The sequence below is a fragment of the Oryctolagus cuniculus genome, chromosome 2 (genome assembly GCF_964237555.1).
Source record: "Oryctolagus cuniculus chromosome 2, mOryCun1.1, whole genome shotgun sequence".
In the NCBI taxonomy this organism is placed as follows: Eukaryota; Metazoa; Chordata; class Mammalia; order Lagomorpha; family Leporidae; genus Oryctolagus; species Oryctolagus cuniculus.
This window is the reverse complement of record NC_091433.1, coordinates 151407103-151428174: the sequence shown is the minus strand read 5'-3', so window position 1 is coordinate 151428174 and position 21072 is coordinate 151407103.

Genomic DNA, 21072 nt, shown 5'->3' with positions numbered 1-21072 from the left:
AAATCAATTTAAAGATTTATTGTGATCCCTATCAAAATATCAAGTACATTCTCACTCTAAAGAAAACTACGCTAAAATTCATATGGAAAACAAGAGATCCTGAATAGCTAAAGCAATCTTATACAACAAAAACAAAGCTGGAGGCATCACAATACCAGATCTCAAGACATGCTATAGAGCAGCTATAATCAAAACTGCCTCGTAGTGGCAAAACATATGTGTAGACCAATGCGATAGAATAGAAACTTCAGAAATAAATGCATGCATCTACAACCAACTTACCTTTCACAAAGAAACTAAAAATCAATCCCCAGAGCAAGGACAGGAAAACTGGATCTCCATGTGCATAAGTATGAAACAAGACCCCTACCTTACACCTTATATAAAAATCCAATCAAAATGGATCAAAGACCTAAATCTATGACCTGATATCATCAAATTACTGGAACAGAACATTAGAAAAACTCTGTGAGACATTGGCATAGGCAAAGACTTCATGGAAAGACCTCAGAGGCACAGGCAATCAAAGCCAGATATTAACAAATGAGATTACATCAATCAGAAGCTTCTGGGCTGCAAAAGAAACACTCAGCAAAGTGGCAAGGCTACTGACAGAATGGGAAAATATTTGTCAACTATGCAACTGATAAAAGATTAGTATCTAAAATCTATAAAGAGTTCAAGAAACTCAACAACAAAAATACAAGCAATCCAGTTAAGAAATGGGTAAATGATCTGAAAAGGCATTTTTTTCTAAAGAGGAAATTCAAATGGCCAACAGACATGTGAAAAATGCTCAGAATCACTAGCCACCAGGGAAATGCAAAATCAAAATCACAATGAGGTTTCATTTCATGCCAGTTAGGATGGCTCTCACACAGAAATCAAAAAACAATAAATGCTGGTGAGGATGTGAAGAAAATGGTACCTTAATCCACTGTTGGTAGGAATGTAAACTGGTGTAGCCACTATGGAAGACGGTATGGAGATACCTCAGAAATCTGAATAAAGACCTACCATATGACCAAGCCACCTCACTCCTGGGAATTTAACTAAAGGAAAATAAATTAGCATATGAAAGAGTTACCTGTACCCCCCCCAATGTTTATTGCATATCAATTCAGAATAGTTAAGATATGAAATCAACCTACTGGTCCATCAACTGATGACTAGATAAAAAAATTTTGGTATATATACAGTACAGAATACTACATACTGGTCAAAAAAATCAAATAAAATCCTAGGGCCAGAGCTGTGGCACAGTGGGTTAAAGCCCTGGCCAGAAGTGCCAGCATCCCATATGGGTCCCGGTTCTAGTCCTGGCTGCTCCTTTTCTGATCCAGCTCTCTGCTATGGCCTAAGAAAGCCGTAGAGGATGGCCCAAGTCCTTGGGCCCATGCACCCATGTGGGAGACCCGGAAGAAGCTCCTGGCTCCTGGTTTTGGATCCTCACAGCTCTGGCTGTTGCAGCCATCTGGGAAATGAACCAGCAGATAGAAGACCTCTCTCTCTATCTCTACCTCTCTCTGTAACTGTCTTTCAAATAAATAAATCTTTAAAAATAAAGAAATAAATAAAAACTAAAATCCTGTCATTTGCAACAAAATGGATACAACTGCAAACCATTATACTTAGTGAAATAAGCCAATTCCAAAAATAAAAATACCATATTTTTCCTCTTTGTGATAACCAATAGAGTATAATAAAATGTAACATATGAGTCAAATGGACATTTTGAGAGTTTATTATTATTTACAGCCCCTTGTCTCTACTGTTGAGGAACAGTGATTTTTTCTTCATAATACTTATTGGATTCTTTACTTAGTGTAGGGCTAATCTTATGAGTATAAAGTTATCTGAAAACAGATGTTTGTTAAAAAAAAAAAAAAAAGAATGGGAATAGAAGAGGGAGGAGGCAGGGTGGGAGCATAGTCAGGTTGGGAGGGTAGGGTGGAAATTATCACTATGTTCCTGAATCTGTATATGAGAAATACATGGAATTTGTGTATCTGAAATAAAATTTTAAAAATAAGGACAAGAAACAAATGTACCCCTCATTTTCTGCTCCTGCCCACTTGAGGCATATATCAAATTCCTGGGCTGTGGCAGCATAGTGTCATGGCACCCACAGGTGGGAGAGGTCAGTGAACAAAATAGATAAATAGATACTCTTACCTATGCCTCTACCCTTCCCACGTGTCAATGGGACCATTGATCCTACAGATTATGGGTGCATGTATGATGTGGCACTCATAATTGAGGAGGGCTAAGCTGGAAGGAGTATTTGCCTGCACCTGCATCTAACATTGACCAGTGCTTCTGTCTCTTTGTAATCCTTATTTTGACTGGATAATGCCTGGCTATTTAATATTTAGTTGGTGCCTTTTTCAGTTTCCCTTGAAAGAATCCTGCCTGTTCACTGAGCCTGCTTACTTGGGTAGGCCAAAAGCACCATTTATCCTTTTTTCTTTGTGTCTGTTCAGCCAGCTGTGACCATGCAGCTGGAATGACATGCACTCACACCTCTATCATCTCTCCTGCACTATTCTCTGCCCCTGATATGCTGTCTGGCTGCTCAGGAGTACAGACTTCCCATGGCTAATCACCCCAAACCATGGGTCATATCCCCCTTTGAGGGTTTCAACCCATAGTGCCAGGACCTCCTAGGCAAGGGAAGTTTGCAAGCATGATGGGAGAAAGGCAGATTGCTCCCTGTCTCAACACTGACTAGGCCTTAGTAGCGTGCATGCTGAGGACAGAGGGGAGAGCACACATTCCCGCATCCCTCCATCATCATACAACCAATGTAACATGTAGGGCAAGCTATCTGATATAAAGACACAGGGGATGAGTCCATCCTGGAACCATGTCTCACTGAACCCAGTAAAAAAAAATTAGACCTTTAAATAAGAACAACATAAGTTTGACATCACTTTATAACATTATAGTGCACTCTGTAATCCATTTAACCTGAGCATTTTAGCCATAGCTGTGGACCTGGTCTAATCAGAGTTATGATAATCAAGCAATTAAAAATAGACAGATGCTAACTTGTTTAAGACTCAGTTTTCCCAAGCAAGCAGATAGTCCTGTTATCAAGAACTGAAGGAAAAATATAAAAGACCAAGAAAATATAACCTGCAGAGAAAAAAACCTATCAGGTTAAAAAGGGTTAATGGATTAAGCCCTCTCCTTTGCTAGTGTAAGTGGAGAAATCTGTTTGATTGGAGGCATTCCCCCATACCTTTCCTAACATCTGAGACTGAGTGAGGAGGGTTAAGAAGGAGGGAGGGAGAGAGAGAGAGAGATAGAAACAGAAACAGAAACAGAGATAGAGAGAGGAGTGCAGATTTTAGTTCAATGCACTAACATGCAGGCAGAGTTTGAATTCAAACAGGGAACCTTCAGGCAACACCAGAGAGTGGCCCTGGCCAGAAAACTTCAATTACTCCAAAACTTTACTCCATCTAATTCGTTAGGCAAATTTCCACAAAAGGAAATTAAGGGAGAGCAAGACCAATATGACCAAAATAGAAAGGCAGGGGGAGGTTCAGCAGGTCTGCCCCAGCAAGCTTGCCCTCTGACTCTTTAAGACCAGAAGTCTCACCAACACCTTTGAAATGGCGGACAGGATTTCAGAGTTTTGAATTGATAGAGGACCTTGGTGGCGTTCAGAATCTCCAAAACAAGAGAAGCAGAAGCAATCAGTCTTTACTCACCCTCCCCACAATTATGGACAAGGCCCCAAAATGTTCCAGGAGTCTGAATTTCTCAGGTTTTTGTCTCATGGCCATGAAGAATTATGAGCATGGACAAGGATGTAGCAAAGTACAAACAGCTTGTTGAAAGCAGAGAAAGCTCCCAGCAGTCAGGAGGGCCTCTAAAGCAGGGAACCATTGAGGGTTGCATGTCTAGAGGTTTTTATAGGCTGTGGAAGAGGCCGTTCTATTGATTGGTCCTGGAGAGGCATTGAGAAGTGATGATTTTGCTTGGTTAATTGGGAGAAAGTTGTCTTAACTGAGACTCAATAAAGACAATATAAAACACATGAAACTTCCACAAGACACATAGCATTCTCATTACCTAGGTCAGTTACAGCAGCATGGAAAAACCTTGATGAAAAGGACAAGCACATGACCCCAACATCCTTCACAGAAGCTGGTTGCTTGACTTTTCCCGGGCACGGGTGGTGGGGAGGGGCCCCCTTATCATTATCTACTTACCTGGGAATCTACCTCTCTATCAGTGGAAAGCAACTGATTGAGACAAGCATCACAGATAGTGAAAGAATTCAGAATATCAGAGTGAGTGGAGTTAGATTTATTGAATAACCTGCAAGGAAGTAGCAGGCAGGACAGCCAGAGGCTGACTACTGCGCAATGACTACAGTCCAAGATACACACACACACACACACACACACACACACACACACACACACACACACACACACCCCAGCTCCTCATAGCTAGGTTAAATTTGTTTCCCTGCCATCCAATGAGTTTCCCCAGTTAAGTAATCGCGTTTCTGAGCAGCTGAGCAGAGCTGGGAAGATTTTTAATTGCCATTGGCTACAGGCTTTTCCATCCACCTGGTGCTCTGGGTGACCTCCAACCAAACCTACTCAGTATACTTTAGTATTTCAGGGAAGTTCAAATATATAGCATATATATATATATAGTAAATGTTAAACCACACTACCAATATGAATTATCAATGTCATTATTTTATTCCTTTTAAAAGGAATTTATTAATACATTAGATTCTCAGGGTCACAGAAAATGCATAATTACTTCAACACAATCCTCCTGTTAAGATATTAATACAAAGAGAATAGATTTCATGTAGTACACAGATACACTTTTAAGAATATAATGATACATTCATATCTCTCTCTCTCTTTTTCTCTTTGTTTCTGACTTTAACCAATTAAAAGTAAAAAGACTATAGTTCAGCTGGAATATAGGCAAGGGCTATGAACAATAATCAAATTAAATGATGTCCATGGGGCCGGCACTGTGGCACAGTGGGTTAAAGCCCTGGCCTGAAGCGCCGGCATCCCATATGGCACCAGTTCTAGTCCTGGCTGCTCCACTTCTGATACGCTCTCTGCTGTGCCCTAGGAAAGCAGCAGAAGATGGCCCAAGTCCTTGGGCCCCTGCACCCACGTGGGAGACCCGGAAGAAGCTCCTGGCTCCTGGCTTCAGATTGGCGCAACTCCGGCTGTTGTGGCTACCTGGGGAGTGAACCAGCAGATGGAAGATCTCTCTCTGTCTCTACTTCTATCTGTATCTCTGTCTTTCAAATAAATAAATTTTTTTAAGAAAAAGAAATTATGTCCATTCACTCATATACAGTAAATTTTGAATAATCACAGATCATTAAAATATAACAGTATCTCATTCTTAATCATTGACAAAAATATAAAGCAAAGTTTAACAAAACTACATTTGTAGGAATACAGTTATACACAGGCATTTCCCTTTTTGTTACTGCTTTTTGATTTTTTAAAAAAATATTTATTTTTAAAATCAGAGTTACATTTGGGTGGCAGGGTCCAAACACTCATGCCATTTTTGGCTACTTTTCCCATGCCATTAGCAAGGAGACTGATCAGAAGTGGAGCAGCTAGGACATGAACTATTACCCATATGGGATGCCAATATCATCGGCAGTGGCTTTACCTGCTACACCACCATGCTTATAGAAAAATTTTATTAATAAATACAAATTTCAAAAGTACAACTTTTGGATTATAGCATTTCTTCCACCCCATAACCTCCCTCCCACCCGCAACCATCCCATCTCCTATTCCCTCTCCCATCCCATTCTTCATTAAGATTCATTTTAAATTATTGTTATATACAGAAGATCATTTTAAATTATCTTTATATACAGAAGATCAACTCTATACTGAGTAAAGATTTCAACAGTTTGCACCCACACAGACACACAAAGTATAAAGTACTGTTTGAAGATTAGTTTTACCGTTAATTCTCATAGTTCAACACATTTAGGACAGAGGTCCTACATGGGGAGCCTCTTTTAGTTAACAAGTAAAAGGGGAAAATTGTCATATCCAGCTTATTACATTCAATATGATGTTTTCAGGTTGTATCCATTTTAATGAAAATCATATAATTTGATATTTACAGTTGAATAATGTTCCATTTTATGTACATATATGTGCCGGCCTGTGGCACAATGAACTGGGTCTTCCTGAAACAGAGAGTGGGAATGCGGGGACAAGGACGCAAAGAATGGAGCCAAGACAAGTCCTGATCAAGGCTCGTTTATTGAATAAATGCAGTAGTATTTAAACATGACCAGTTGTTTACAAGGAGGAGCACAAAAGATTTACATATCAAAACGGCTCTTAAGGTTACAATAAAAACACTTAGGTGATAAATGAAGGTTACAGGTGTGGCTGATTATTTGTATCATCTCTTGTGAAAGGTTTAGGTTCCTCCTGCCTTTTCCCGGAATCTCCCCTAGCCTAATTGTCTGTGCCGGGGAAGTCTCCATTCATATGTTTAAGTGTAAACAAAGGGAGCGATTATCTGTGGCTGCCCACATTTCCCCCTTTTTTATTTTTTTGAGGCATTGTTCCTGTCTTAGGTTGCCCGTGTCTCTTCTTGTCCTTACCCGTCATTGGATACCCCAGACATTCTCTGAGGCTCCTGTCTTAGGTTGGTACAAGGAGACCGAGTCTTACCCGTCATTGGAATTCAATGCCATCTTTTTTGGCTCGGGGGGTAAAGCTTGTGGACGCAACTTTAAAATCTCAGACCAAATGGCAGCAAATGTCACAGAGAGGCATTGGAATATACAAGGAAGGCACAGATAAAAGGGCAGGAGACAGAGAAGGAGGAATTGACCATAAGAGTTACTTTAACAGTTTTGACCAATACATCAACGAGGCCTCTTTTCCAGATTTGATAAAGGTATACCGGAGTCTGTCAAGGTGACCAGTTTTGATACGGTAAAGTCAGTATTCTCCCTTTTCGATTGATCAGTCATATTAAGCCGTTGATTTTCAACTATAACCCTCCCAGTACGGAACAAGGTTTGATTGTTCCTTACCCATTGTACAAATTCTGCTGTTTTAATTCCATTATCATAAGTGCATGAACAATTTTGAACTACTGGTGCGCACCAACAGAGTCCATGGCCTAGGCTTAGTTTGATGTGAGCCGGCAAGCTTCATTCATCTTGAGGGGGATCCCGATCAGCAATGTTATCATAATGAAGATCAAGGGGTTGCTTCGTGACATTGTCTGTTTGCCGCACAAGTCGCTCAGGTAACCATCGTACTCCATTGTCTTTTTGCGAGAGTATAGAAACATGTCCACATCCCGATATTAAAACAGGGTCAGGTCCATACCATTGAGCAGTTAGAGAGTCTTTCCACTTCATGTAGACTTGTTGTCTTTCGGTTTCAGGATGCCAGTGACGATCAGCTGCAGATTTCCCTTGATTATCCAGTATTAAAAAAATTTAAAATGAAAAGAGTATGTGATAGCCATTTTTGTGGGGAATATGCCATGGTCCAGTATTCCCCCTTTTTTATTTTTTATAAATAATTTTTAATGTGGCATGTGCTCGTTCCACAATACCTTGTCCCTGGGGATTATAAGGAATCCCGGTGATGAGAGATGTGGAAGTTAGTACAGAAGTGCTTAAAAGAGTTGAAGTATACGCTGGGCCATTATCAGTTTTTATCTGTATAGGGGTTCCTAGAACAGCAAAGGCCTGAAGACAATGAGAGATGTTTGGCAGCCTCGCCGGATTGCGGGGTGGCAAAAACAAAACCTGAACATGTATCTAAAGAGACATGCATGTATTTTAGTTTACCAAATTCAGGGAAATGGGTGACATCCATCTGCCAAAGCTGATTAGGCATAAAACCTCTAGGATTTACACCATAATGAGGGACCCGGAGAAATGTGACACAGGAAGGGCAGGATTTTACAATTTGCCTTGCCTGTTTCCAGGTGATTCCATATCTTAATCGTAAGGTTTGGGCATTGAGGTGATGCAAATCATGACCACGGGACGCTTTTTAGACTTTGTCAGTCCCTCTTTATAGGATCTGGCTACTGAGCCAGAGACTGGAGCAGCTAGAAAGAAACACGTTTATAACTGAAGTTTAGCATCATTTCACATCTTGGCACCACTTTTAATCTAAACACCCCAATTGGTTATTAGCTCTGCAAGATGAGAGATATATCTTTTGACATCTCCAGGGGCCCTCTGGAGGTATCAAAAGTCCAGAAAATTTAAAACTTTTGATTTTCAGAAAGTCTGTTAAAGGTGCCAAGAGAATTTAGAGTATCTGGTCAAAATAGAATTCCTTAACATTTAGTCAGGGCAATTTTAACACTTTTAGATCACATCTGATCATAATGCTATTTAACATAACTTTTTAAGACTTAATGCTTTTTATCAATCATAACTTAACAGACAATAGAGTACATACACAGATTACTTTGGCAGAATATGGATTCTATGTTTCTTGTTGAATAAACCGGAAATAAAAACCTTGGATGTAGGAATTAGCACACGAAATTATCACATAACTCAGAACTATTTAACAGAGTTAAAAAGAGCTTACACGACCTAACTTTAGAAATGGCAGAGTAACTGATTAAGCAGACACTGTTAAAAAGAGACGTTACAGTTTTTGCAACAACAGATTAAGATTTACAATTGAGACCATTTCCAGATAATTACTAACATTAGTACACATTTTTAAAAATCCCATTGTTATAACAGAAGATCATACTTCAACTTTAGGTTAGTGTAATTTTGGCATTAACATTTAACTTATAGAAAACTCTATAAACAATGTTTTAAAATCGTAAACTTTTTACAACTTTTCATGACTTGCTCACACCTTCTGAAACTTTATACCTGTAGTTACTTTTACAGTCTTGAATTGTCATGTATGGACAACCTATGAGAATACATGCTGACAAACTTAAACAGTCTTTTATCAGAGATGTGAAAAGTACACATAATTTTTCACGTTTTACTTAGCACTGATGCCTAGATAACTTAAGACACTGAGCTATTAATGAATGCCACACCATTATCTGAATTAAAAGTTAAAATTACATTTCCATGCTTCTAAGTAACAAAAGGATAACACCACTTGAGCAGCAAACACAGTCACTAGTGCATATTTACAACTTTGAAAAGATCTTCATCCTTAAGAGAAACAAGTTTAAAGCATATCAAAGACATGTAAAACTGAGCAAGTGAACCAAAGGGCGTTTGCATTAACCCAATTTTCTGAACCAATCTGCATTGGCTTACTTTAGTTAACAACATAAAGGCTTGTATACACAGAATTTACTCTCATTTTTATAAGACTACTCTAGCTGAAAAGCAAAAACATGAATACAACATAGATATGACAGACATAATTTACTACATTTTAATACACTTTGTATAATTTGAATTGACTCAAACAGCTGTTGCTTTAACAAATTTAGTCTCATCCTTTGAGAGTTCCAGGGATCCGACTGGAAGCCCCAAAGTTGAAAGACTCGGTTTAGAATTTAAACTATCAGAGAGTCAAACCATTTTAGTCAAAAATTAGTACGTTTAACCAAGGCTGTGGGCTAGATCTGATCAGAGTTAGGTAATCACTCAAACATTAAAGACAGGCAAATAACGTAAAGAGCTTCACATTCAGTTTTTCCAATCAAGACTCATACTGTCAACAGAAAAATGCGAAACCTTCAAGACACATGAAAACTCTCATTAGATAAGTTAGCTACAGTAGCACAGAAAAGAATTGATTACCAGCGTATGAGTCCATTGCTTAAGTTTTTATTAACTGTAAAGAGAAAAACCCATCAAGTTGGAAAGGGTTAATGGATTAAGGTTCTTGCTCCCTTAGATGAGGCCAGCAGTAGCCAGAGGCACTTCCCCTGCCCCCCTCCTAGTGAGGAGGTTATTGAATTGGAAATGGAGACTAAAAAAGCCGCCCTGAGGAGCCCTTTCCCAAGAGATATCTGGCTAAGCCTGCATGGGTGCGGTAGGACACTTTGGCTGGAATAGAGTGTAGAGAAAGGCTGTGGTCCCTCATTTACAGGGAAGACTACACATGCCGGGGCCTAGCAGGGCTGGCCGTGGGGTTGGGTAGGTACACCGTTTCACCAAGAGTGCTGGGAACCTCCATAGCGCCTAGTCTAATTAAAACAGCCACCAAGTTGAGATCTTCAAGCAGAGCCAGATCCAATCAGGGCTACTGCAACCACTCAATTAAAACAGATAAGTAATAGCGTACAAAAACTTTTCAAGACATACCGGAACTACCATAAGCTGCAAAGATGGAAAAACATTTATCAGGTTGGAAAGGGTTATTGAATCAAGACTTTTCTCTAGGTCAAGATACCTGTGGAATTTTTCCTCTCTTTCTCCTGGCCATAGGTATAGGGAGCAGTGGGCTCATATGCATCACAAGCAGATTTTCAATCTTTTAACATTTTAAAGGGGACTGGATGGTGACTGGCATTTCTTGGCCATCTTCTGTATATACTTTCACTGGAAAAGCATCAAAAGATTTTGGCTTCCTCCTGGCCTTGCTGTGCTGCTTTTCTCAGGGTTTGAGTGACATTCTTTTTTAAGATATTTGGCAAACATTCCCCTTCTTGACAAAGGGATAATTTTTTATCATTATTTTTTATAAATAATTTAAAGGGAGGGGCGGAGGGAGTAACTTTTTCCATAGAACTAGAGGATTGGCAGGATCGATTATCCTCGCCATCACAGCTCTGGCTTCCTCAATTTTTCTCATGTCCTCCGGATGCATCTCATCTACAAGGCCTTCTTCAATAAACCAAGGACATGAAATTTCTATGGTTTCTATAAATTGCTCTATTACTTTCTTTTTTAACCCTATTCCTTGCGTCTGCAATAATGCCTTCACTGCCTTTACTACTGGGGGATTTTTCCCGATGCTTGTCCCATAATGCCTGCTCAAAATAAATCTCCACAATTTTGGTGTCGGGTACTCACCACAAATTGTATACCTCTATAGTCGCGACTCCATGAATCCAGGTTCCTCACTGCTTCTCTAATTCTCAGGCCCCACGTTGGGCGCCATTTGTGCCGGCCTGCGGCACAATGAACTGGGTCTTCCTGAAACAGAGAGTGGGAATGCGGGGACAAGGACGCAAAGAATGGAGCCAAGACAAGTCCTGATCAAGGCTCGTTTATTGAATAAATGCAGTAGTATTTAAACATGACCAGTTGTTTACAAGGAGGAGCACAAAAGATTTACATATCAAAACGGCTCTTAAGGTTACAATAAAAACACTTAGGTGATAAATGAAGGTTACAGGTGTGGCTGATTATTTGTATCATCTCTTGTGAAAGGTTTAGGTTCCTCCTGCCTTTTCCCGGAATCTCCCCTAGCCTAATTGTCTGTGCCGGGGAAGTCTCCATTCATATGTTTAAGTGTAAACAAAGGGAGCGATTATCTGTGGCTGCCCACACATATATGCCTTTTTTATTTATTCTTCTGATGGTAGACACCTTGGTTGATTCCATATTTTGGTTATTGTGAATGGTACTGCTATAAACATGGTGGTACAGGTATCTTAGGTACAATATGTTCATATCATTTAGATTTTTACACAGTAGTAGGATTGCTGGATCATATGGCATGTCTATTATATATCATATGGCATGTTTATTATATTCTAATTATGTTTTAGTATCTAAAAAATAAAATCTAGGAGTCGGTGCATGTCTCACTTGGTTAATCCTCCTCCTGCGGCAGTGGCATCCCATATGGGCGCTGGTTCCAGTCCCAGTTGCTCCTCTTCCAGTCCAGCTCTCTGCTGTGGCCTGAGAGGGCAGTGGAGGATGGCCCAAGTGCTTGGGCCCTGCAATCGCATGGGAGACCAGGAGGAAGCACCTGGCTCCTGGCTTCAGATCGGCACAGCTCCAGCCGTAACAGCCATTTGGGGGGTGAACCAATGGAAGGAAGACCTTTCTCTCTGTCTCTCTCTCTCTCACTGTCTCACTCTATCTGTCAAGTAAAAATAAATAAATAAATAAAAATGAAAAATAAAATCTAAATAAGCTCCATTCCTCAAATACTGCCATGATGACCACAAAGAATATATATAATAGTTATTATTTAAGTATTATATTATATATAATATATAGAATAAATATATACAACATGTAGAATTCAAAATATAATTATAATTATTATATATTGTTGTATAACAATCATAATTATTATTGTTATTTCAAAGTTATCTTCCTCCACAATTTTCTGTCATAGTTACAAAGAGTGTTTGAAGGATGTTGAAGACATGTCTTTTTATAATATGAATGCTTTGCCTTTGCCAAGCTCTGAGGTATATTATCCTTCAAAATGATTTTCATGTGTTGGCCATTTTCTGATAGGGGGGTTTATAGTCACAAAAGACAGTGGATGGAGGGAATGGCATTGTTTTAAGTATTCTGGGGACCTGGGACCGGCGCCGTGGCTCACTTGGTTAATCCTCCACTTACAGTGCCGCATCTCATATGGGCGCTGGTTCTAGTCCTGGTTGCTCCTCTTCCAGTCCAGCTCTCTACTGTGGCTCAGGAGGGCAGTGGAGGCTGGCCCAAGTGTTTAGGCCCTGCAACTGCATGGGAGACCAGGAGGAAGCACCTGGCTCCTGGCTTCAGATCGGCACAGCGTGCCTGCCATAGCGGCCATTTGGGGGGTGAACCAATGGAAGGAAGACCTTTCTCTCTGTCTCTCTCTCTCTCACTGTCTATAACTCTACCTGACAAATAAAGAAAAAAAAAAAATTCTGGAGGCCAGTGCTGTGACATAGTGAGTAAAGCCGTGGCCTGCAGTGCTGGCATCCTGTATGGGCGCTCATTTGAGTCCCGGCTGCTCCACTTCTGATCCAGCTCTTTGCTATGGCCTGGGAAAGCGGTAGAAAATGTCCCAAATCCTTGGGCCTCCACACCCATGTGGGAGACCTGGAAGAAGCTCCTGGCTCCTAGCTTTGGATTGGTGCAGCTCTGGTCATTGTAGCCATCTAGGGAGTGAACCAGTGGATGGAAGACCTCTCTCTCTCTGCCTCTGCCTCCTCCTCTGCCTCTCTGTAAATCTGCCTTTCAAATAAAGAAATAAATTAAAAAAAAAAGAATTTTGTTTGATCAAAAAACAAACAAGAAATATATGAAAAAATGGTATCTCTTTGTCCCAGATATTATATACACATACATAATTCTAATCAAGATTATATCACCTTAACTCTAGCCTCCCTAGGTAAATTCAACCATGACAGAAATCACTGTACAAGTGTTCTTCAGTTTGGGATCTGAAATACATTAATATAATAACTCAAATGCTTCTGTCCTGGCATTCTTAATTTCAATACCCTTCTTGGATATTTTTTTCTTATTCTGAAAGGCAATGGGAAAAAAAATGCATGTGAGACAGCGAGAGTTTCTAAAAACAGGCATGTACTTTTCCTAAAATGCATGTTACAGGCAGTTGCAGTTCAGTTTTAGTATCTGTGTTAATTTGAAAGTGTGTAGTTGAATAGGGTAGTGATTTAAAATAAGCTCAGCTCAGAGCAGTTTTTGATGAAATGAAAGACAGTTCTGTTGAAGGCCATGCTTATCTTTGCTTATTTTACTGGAACTCAATACAGCAAAACTATGTCTATCAAGTTTAAATTTTATTATCATTTCATTATTTTAGTATTTCACAGTGTTAAAGGAAACGTACACTTTTTATAACCTATCAATGAGCAGTTGTGAAACAAAATATAAACTTCAATATGGGAATAATATTTTCAGTAGAACTGGAAAGAAAAGTCAACAACCAATGGACTTGTAATTGGAGTTTTATTCCCCAGTATTTCTCTAAAGAGGTTTGTTGACCAGAACTTTGTCAATATTTCTAGACTATCTAAAACAAACCTAGTCTAGAACTGCTTATCTTAAATTTGAAATGCGCTTATACTAATTACATTTATAACCTTAAAAACTTCTGTTTTTATGCTCCTTGAAATACTTGAGCAAGGTATTATCCAAAATGTTTTGATGGGGGAAGGAAGGAAGTTAAAATGATCTTCCGTGAGCTTCCATTGTGTTCATTCAGCCATGTAATTATTTTTTACTACTACCACGCATTAAAAATACAGTGATGGGGTTTTTGTAATAAAAAGAAGTAATAGTATAAACTGAAGTTCTGTAAAATTTCCATCTAATTCAAGAAGAATAAAACATGGACAGAGTCCTGACCAAGAGAGCATACACATTCCCCTCAGCTTGACACTAATCTTTAGATAAGCTTATTCCTGAGTATAGGTCTTTGACCTGCCTTTTTTGTTACTTTTTTATTTTATTATTATTATTTTTTTGACAGGCAGAGTGGACAGTGAGAGAGAGAGAGTCAGAGAGAAAGGTCTTCCTTTGCTATCGGTTCACCCTCCAAAGGCCGGCGCACCGCGCTGGTCCAATGGCAGGAGCCAGGTACTTATCCTGGTCTCCCATGAGGTGCAGGGCCCAAGTACTTGGCCATCCTCCACTGCACCCCCTGGCCACAGCAGAGAGCTGGCCTGGAAGAGGGGCAACCGGGACAGAATCCGGTGCCCTGACTGGGACTAGAACCCGGTGTGCCAGTGCTGCAGGCGGAGGATTAGCCTAGTGAGCCGCAGAGCAGGACCTGCCTTTTTTGAAGCATATACTTTAGTCAGCTTTCACTCCACAATTGCCCCTTTCAGATGTAAATCTTCTCTCTTGTTTCTGCCAGTTTGCAATCCAATAATGTCTTTATAATGGACCTGGGAGCTATCTGTTAGCAATGTAATCATCAAGAGGAAAGAAATGTAGGAGCCTAATTTCCATAAACATCATTATGGATGGCCAAATCACATCAATAAAAAGGTTAATTTCCTCCAGGACATTTCTTTATATATATATACACACACACACACACACACACATATATATATGTATATATTATTTGATAGGTAGAGGTACAGACAGTGAGAGGGAGAGTCAGAGAGAAAGGTCTTCCATCCACTGGTTCACTCCCCAAATAGTGGTGACGACCAGAGCTGGGCTGATCCAAAGCCAGGAGCCAGGAGCTTCCTCCAGGTCTCCCACATGGGTACAGGGGCCCAAGCACTTGGGCCATATTCTACTGCTTTCCCAGGCTATAGCAGAGAGCTGGATCAGAAGAGGAGCAGCCGGGTCTAGAACCGGCGCCTATATGGGATGTCAATGCCTCAGGCAGAGGATTAACCTGTGCCACAGCACAGGCCCCCACTCCAGGACATTTCACTAGCTCATATGAATGCTTAAAAACTGTTTTGCTATTGTGGTACAGCACATACATGCATGGGATGCATATACCCTTTATAAGAGTTCTGGGTCCAATTCCTGCTACACCACTTCCAATCCTGCCGTCTGCTAATGCACACCCTGGGAAGTGTCAGGTGATAGCTCAAGTAGTTGAGTCCTTGACACTCTTGTGAGAAACCTGGATGGAGTTTCAGGTCCCTGCCGCAGGGCTTCAAACTGGTCCAGCACTAGCTGTTGTAGACATCTGGGGAGTGAACCAGCAGGTAGAAGAGCTCTCTGTCTTGCTTTCTGTCACTCCGTCTTCCAAATGAAGAAATATTTTTAAAACTCTAAAAATTAAAAAATGAATGAATCTGCATTCTGTGTCATTGAAGTGCACTTCAATGTCTTTCCCCAACTGCAATAATTGTCCATACAGAACAGAATTTAAGGATAGGTTAATGGGAAGAAAGCTTTTATGGACAGAGAAAAAGTACGTATCTACAGCCAGGGTATGGGCAGCCTTGGAAGGTGAGCTTCTATCATACCTATGGGCTGAGGTAGATTCTTTGGGCAAATTGTTCTTGTGGCAAGATTCTTTTCTGAAAGGAGGGTCCTTTATAATGTTTAGAGTTGGTCTTTGTTACCACAAGTCTAGTTATGGTAACAAATAAGCTCAAATACACATTGTATGTTTCATTATCATCTTAAGCCTCCTCCCATAGTTAGTCAAGAGTGACGATGGTCACCGAATTTGGTAAAACCCTGTTTTTGTTTACCTGCTCAGCCTAGGAGTTAGTGGGGTCTAGCTTCTTGATCATTGATGATAAGGGTCTATTTCTTAGTAAGAGAAAGCAATGATGTTTAATGCATACCAGATTGCCTGCATAGGCCAATTGTTTATCAATCCTGTCTCATTAAGCCAGCTCTCCCTCTGTGCTGTCTCAATAGGACTTCAGCAATGGTTCTAAGTTTTCAATCTCTTTTGGTCCCTGTTAATTTTTTGGACTGAAGTTTCAATTTTTTGCCAATTCTTTGTCAGTGTCCTCAAAATACCCCCAATCAGTTCATTTTGTGTGTAAGCAATATCATAACTAATAGATGGAGACAACCAAAGCACTAAGCATCAGAATGGCCTTGTGTGATGCAGTGACCAGATCACTGGACTTGAGAATAAGGAGCTTCTTTTCTACCTCTTGCTCTGAAATCCCAGGTTGTATAGGGGACGGATAATCAGCTGAGTCCCTTTAGGTTTTTGGTCTTCAGTTTCTAGGATTTCATCTGTCCCTGAAGCTCTTTGGAGATGAATCAGTGGCATGACTATGGAAAAAGTGTGTCAGGTTGAAAGCACAGAAAATTACTTAAAACAGAAATGGCAATAAAAGAATTCCCAATACAAGCCTTTCTATAGTCATTTTTGTTACATGGATTCTAGAATTTTTTTACAAGCAGAATATTCTCAGCATGACTAGATAAATAAAAATACATTATGGAGGCTGGCACCATGGCTCAATAGGCTAATCCTCCGCCTAGTGGCGCTGGCACACTGGGTTCTAGTCCCAGTTGGTCGGGGCGCTGGATTCTGTCCCGGTTGCCCCTCTTCCAGGCCAGCTCTCTGCTATGGCCCAGGAGTGCAGTGGAGGATGGCCCAAGTGCTTGGGCCCTGCACCCCATGGGAAACCAGGATAAGCACCTGGCTCCTGCCTTCAGATCAGTGTGGTGCGCCGGCCACGGTGGCCATTGGAGGGTGAACCAACGGCAAAAGGAAGACCTTTCTCTCTCTCTCTCTCTCTCTCTCTCTCTCTCTCTCACTGTCCACTCTGCCTGTAAAAAAATACATTATGGAAATAAAAGGAGACTAGAGTTTAGAGAAGTTGCCCTAGCAATGGCAGTACAGATAACAGCCATGGTTCATTGTTTAATCAATTAACTTACTACTAAGAGCTTGCAACCAATGATCCATTATGTACAGGAGATATGCAATGCTTTCATGGACCTTAAGAGATGAATCTATGATGGCAAGCGCCATGAGTCAAATATCTTCCTATCTATCAATATTTTACTCTACTATGAGCTCCCTTGGTCCACAATCAAAAGGTGCATTCTCTTTCTGCCTCTGCATATGCCTTGATAAAAATAAGTCAATTAAATACATGGTTTTGCATTACCTACAGATACAGGTTCTAGTCTTTACCTCACTAGCTTATGAGTTTCTAATTTTTATTAATATACTTGCTTTATAAAACTTCAGTTTCCTCACTTACCAAAATTAAATAAAATCATTGTAATGTCTGGTATTGCCTTATAGATCATGTGAAATGATACATAAGAAGGGTATAGCAAAATGTATGCTATTCAGTCGAAGTTCTTTGGTAGGTTTATTATATTTTCATTTATGAACTTTTTAAAATTGGCCCTATAACTTTTTAGGAATCTCATAAAGCTAGAAATAAGTCCCCCAGTGCCAATGGAAATTTGGAAGATAGAAAATCCTGTTTAAAAGTTGACAGATACAGACTGTGTGAAGAGACAGGTAGCAAAAGGTAGTGAAGAATACAAAGGGAAAAATGTTATTCTGAAATTCACACATTTTTCAAAGAACTTTCCAGCACCAAGCTGAGTTCAAGCAAAGAGAAAATTTACAGCTATGTCTACATTCAAAGTTGTAACTTAGGAAATCAAGCCATGTAGTATGTGCGACCAACATGAGTAAAAATAGATCTGGAGGATATTTCTTAAATGTGGAGGAAGAGTTATAATATTGAGACTTAATGACATTTCTGTTATATACTCCAAGGTAAAACAAAATATGAGAACTTAATCTTTTCCTGTGATTAAATGTGAATTTCTATAAAGTTGCAAAACTCATTGGTATAACATTAATGTAATATTACAAGAAATTTCAAAAATCATCTATTTCTTAGATTAGTAAAAGTAAGAACTGGAAAGCAATAAGAAGTCTAGCCAATACCTCATAGTACCTTTCTAACTCTCCCTCTCTCCCCTTTCTGCTATATCTTCAAATTTTCAATCTCTGTATAGACTGGCTTTCTCTACTTTCCCATATATGAAACATCTCCTCCCTATTTCCATCTATTTGATTTGCAAAATATGTGTCCAAGTACACAGTAAAGACTGAAGTAGACTCTTTTTTCATTTCTAAATTCCTAGGAAGAAGAATCTCAATGGTCCAAGTCAGGAAAGTTCCCCTTGATCATCCATGCCAGAAAACAGGACCATGTTGTATAGCCATAATAGTATCTTATATTTTTCAGGGGCAAAAGGACTTCAATGTCTCCTGTCTACATTAGTGTTACAGTCATTATGGTTAGCTTGAAACTTCTGCTGATCCACACCATCCTAAAGTAGAAAATGATGGATTTAATCCCTGTTTTAGGGGTTCTAGTCAGTCAAAATTGGATGATGACTCACTCAAGAAACATTAGGTGGCCGGTCCCTATGGGGCACATATATAAAGACAAATTCCTTCAAGTCACAAGGTTCAATGTAAAGTGAAAGGAAGTTTGGTGAAATTTAACGATGTGTTTATTTTCATTAGAGCACAAAATCAAGGAAAAATAAAAATTCAATTTTGCAACAGAGCTCTACCTTTTTTAAAAATAACATATTTCAAAACATTTTGTCAGGATCAGTTCAGTCATAAATGCTAGTGATACACATGTTAAGCACAGCTAATGTAAAATATGGAAAAGTGTACATTATATATGCTGTATTTAGTTAGGAAAGCAATTAGAATAGAAAATAAACTGCGTATACAAACCCTCTGTGCATACATGCAGAAAGATTTATTTCCTATTCTGAGAAGAGGTTTACAAGAGACACTTATATAAAAAATTAGAAGAGCATTGAAGATTATTTCAAAAAACATTTATGCTTCCTTTAAATGATTTCTTAATGGGATTTTCAGAATCCTTTGATGCTGAAGATGATCTAAGGCTCAAGATAGTACTATAATCACAGTGCTAGAAGAACAGGCATTTGGTTACAAAGCAGGAAGCAAAATGACTGTCTGACACTATCCCTAGTAGGAGAATAAGATTTCTGTGACAGGCCCATTCCAATTACAGTCACCACGTGCACTTTCTTTTCATTATTTATTGATTTGTATTAAGACCCTCACTGCTTTGTAATGACAAAAGACTACTTCAGAATTAGAACTGTAGTTAGTATTGTTTCTACTTATATTAAAGATTGAATCCACTATAATAACATATTTTCTCATTGTTTAATCATTAATAATACTCGACAGAATTTCATACATGTTTTAATGTCTAAATTAAAATTTAATGATGTAACTATTCTGTGAAGACCTAATAGCGTCTTAAATAGTACTTAACTAAGCATGGGAGAGCAGTATTTACAAAAGGAAGTAGCAAACTCTATGCTATGCTGGTTTTACACCATCTTTTTAATCTTCTTGATCTTTGTTAACTACGCAATTCTAATTTAGAATAAATGAGCAGATAGTTCATTTTGGCAAGAAGGCAATACTGGAAGCTGTAAAAATGTTTCTGAAATTCACAGGCAATAAGTATTCTGCTGCACTTTAATCTACAGAAGAAATTTGCCATAAATTGTAATTGGAATCTGAACCTTTAACTATCTCAGTTTTGAGGGATATGGTCAAATTTTTCCGAGGAGATTGCAAATATCAGTAATTTCATATCAATGAGCATCTATGAATATTGCACTCAGCTTATGATTTTCTGAAATAAAAAGTGAAATCCTTTTTTACATTATTTCTTATTTTAAATATTTGAAATCAAATATATTTTAGCTTGTGTATGTATTCACAGGAATATACAATACGTGTACTTGTGTGAGCTTTCATAACTTTGAAATGACCTACCTTTCTATGAAAGGGCCAGAAACTATGTCACTTGACTGCCGAATCAATTAGAGTCCAGTCAACTCAGACTCCTGCATGATTTCTTTCCTTGGAGTCCATGATGTCATAAAAACTCTACCGACAGAAAATTAAGGATAAACTTGAAGAACACAATTTCTACATTATTATTCTCTATATATTGCTCTTTTACTGGGTAGATCCCATAATACATTTAACCAAATAAATCCATAATGATTGTGGTATTTATTCAATCAAATGCTTGTCAAGACAAGAGATCCATAACGGTGACCTTTGCTTATCCCTTATAATAATGGTAAGGCTAACTGGAAACTGCTTCTACATTGCCATATTCAAAACTTATTTGGTGGTGGGCATTGTGACACATTAGACAAGCTGCCACTTGAGAAACACACAACTCATATTGATATACCTGGTTTGAGTCACACCTATTCCACAATTCTGATCCAGTTTCCTATTATTGTTCCTGGAGAGGAGTATATGATGACCAAAGTACTTGGGTTCTTGTCATCCAAATTGAGTTCCTGACTGCTGGCTTCAGCCTTGCTATGCCATGACTGCTATGGGCATTTAGGTAATAAACCAGTGAAACATCTTTCTAAAAATTTCCCTATATTTCTGTCATTCTGACTCTCAACTAAATCTTATAAAAACATATTTAAGAAATTCTAATATGCATCAGTTACACAACACAAATTAAGTGATGAAATAGCAGTTAATGCATTAAGAGGAGAAATTATCAATGTTTAAAGTGTGTTTACATCACAAATCAGGAGAAAGGGCCACTATCTTCTCTTATAAATAATGATCATTACCACAGAGATGATTCATCTGTTCGTATGTCTTATTTAACTTCTTGAGGCCA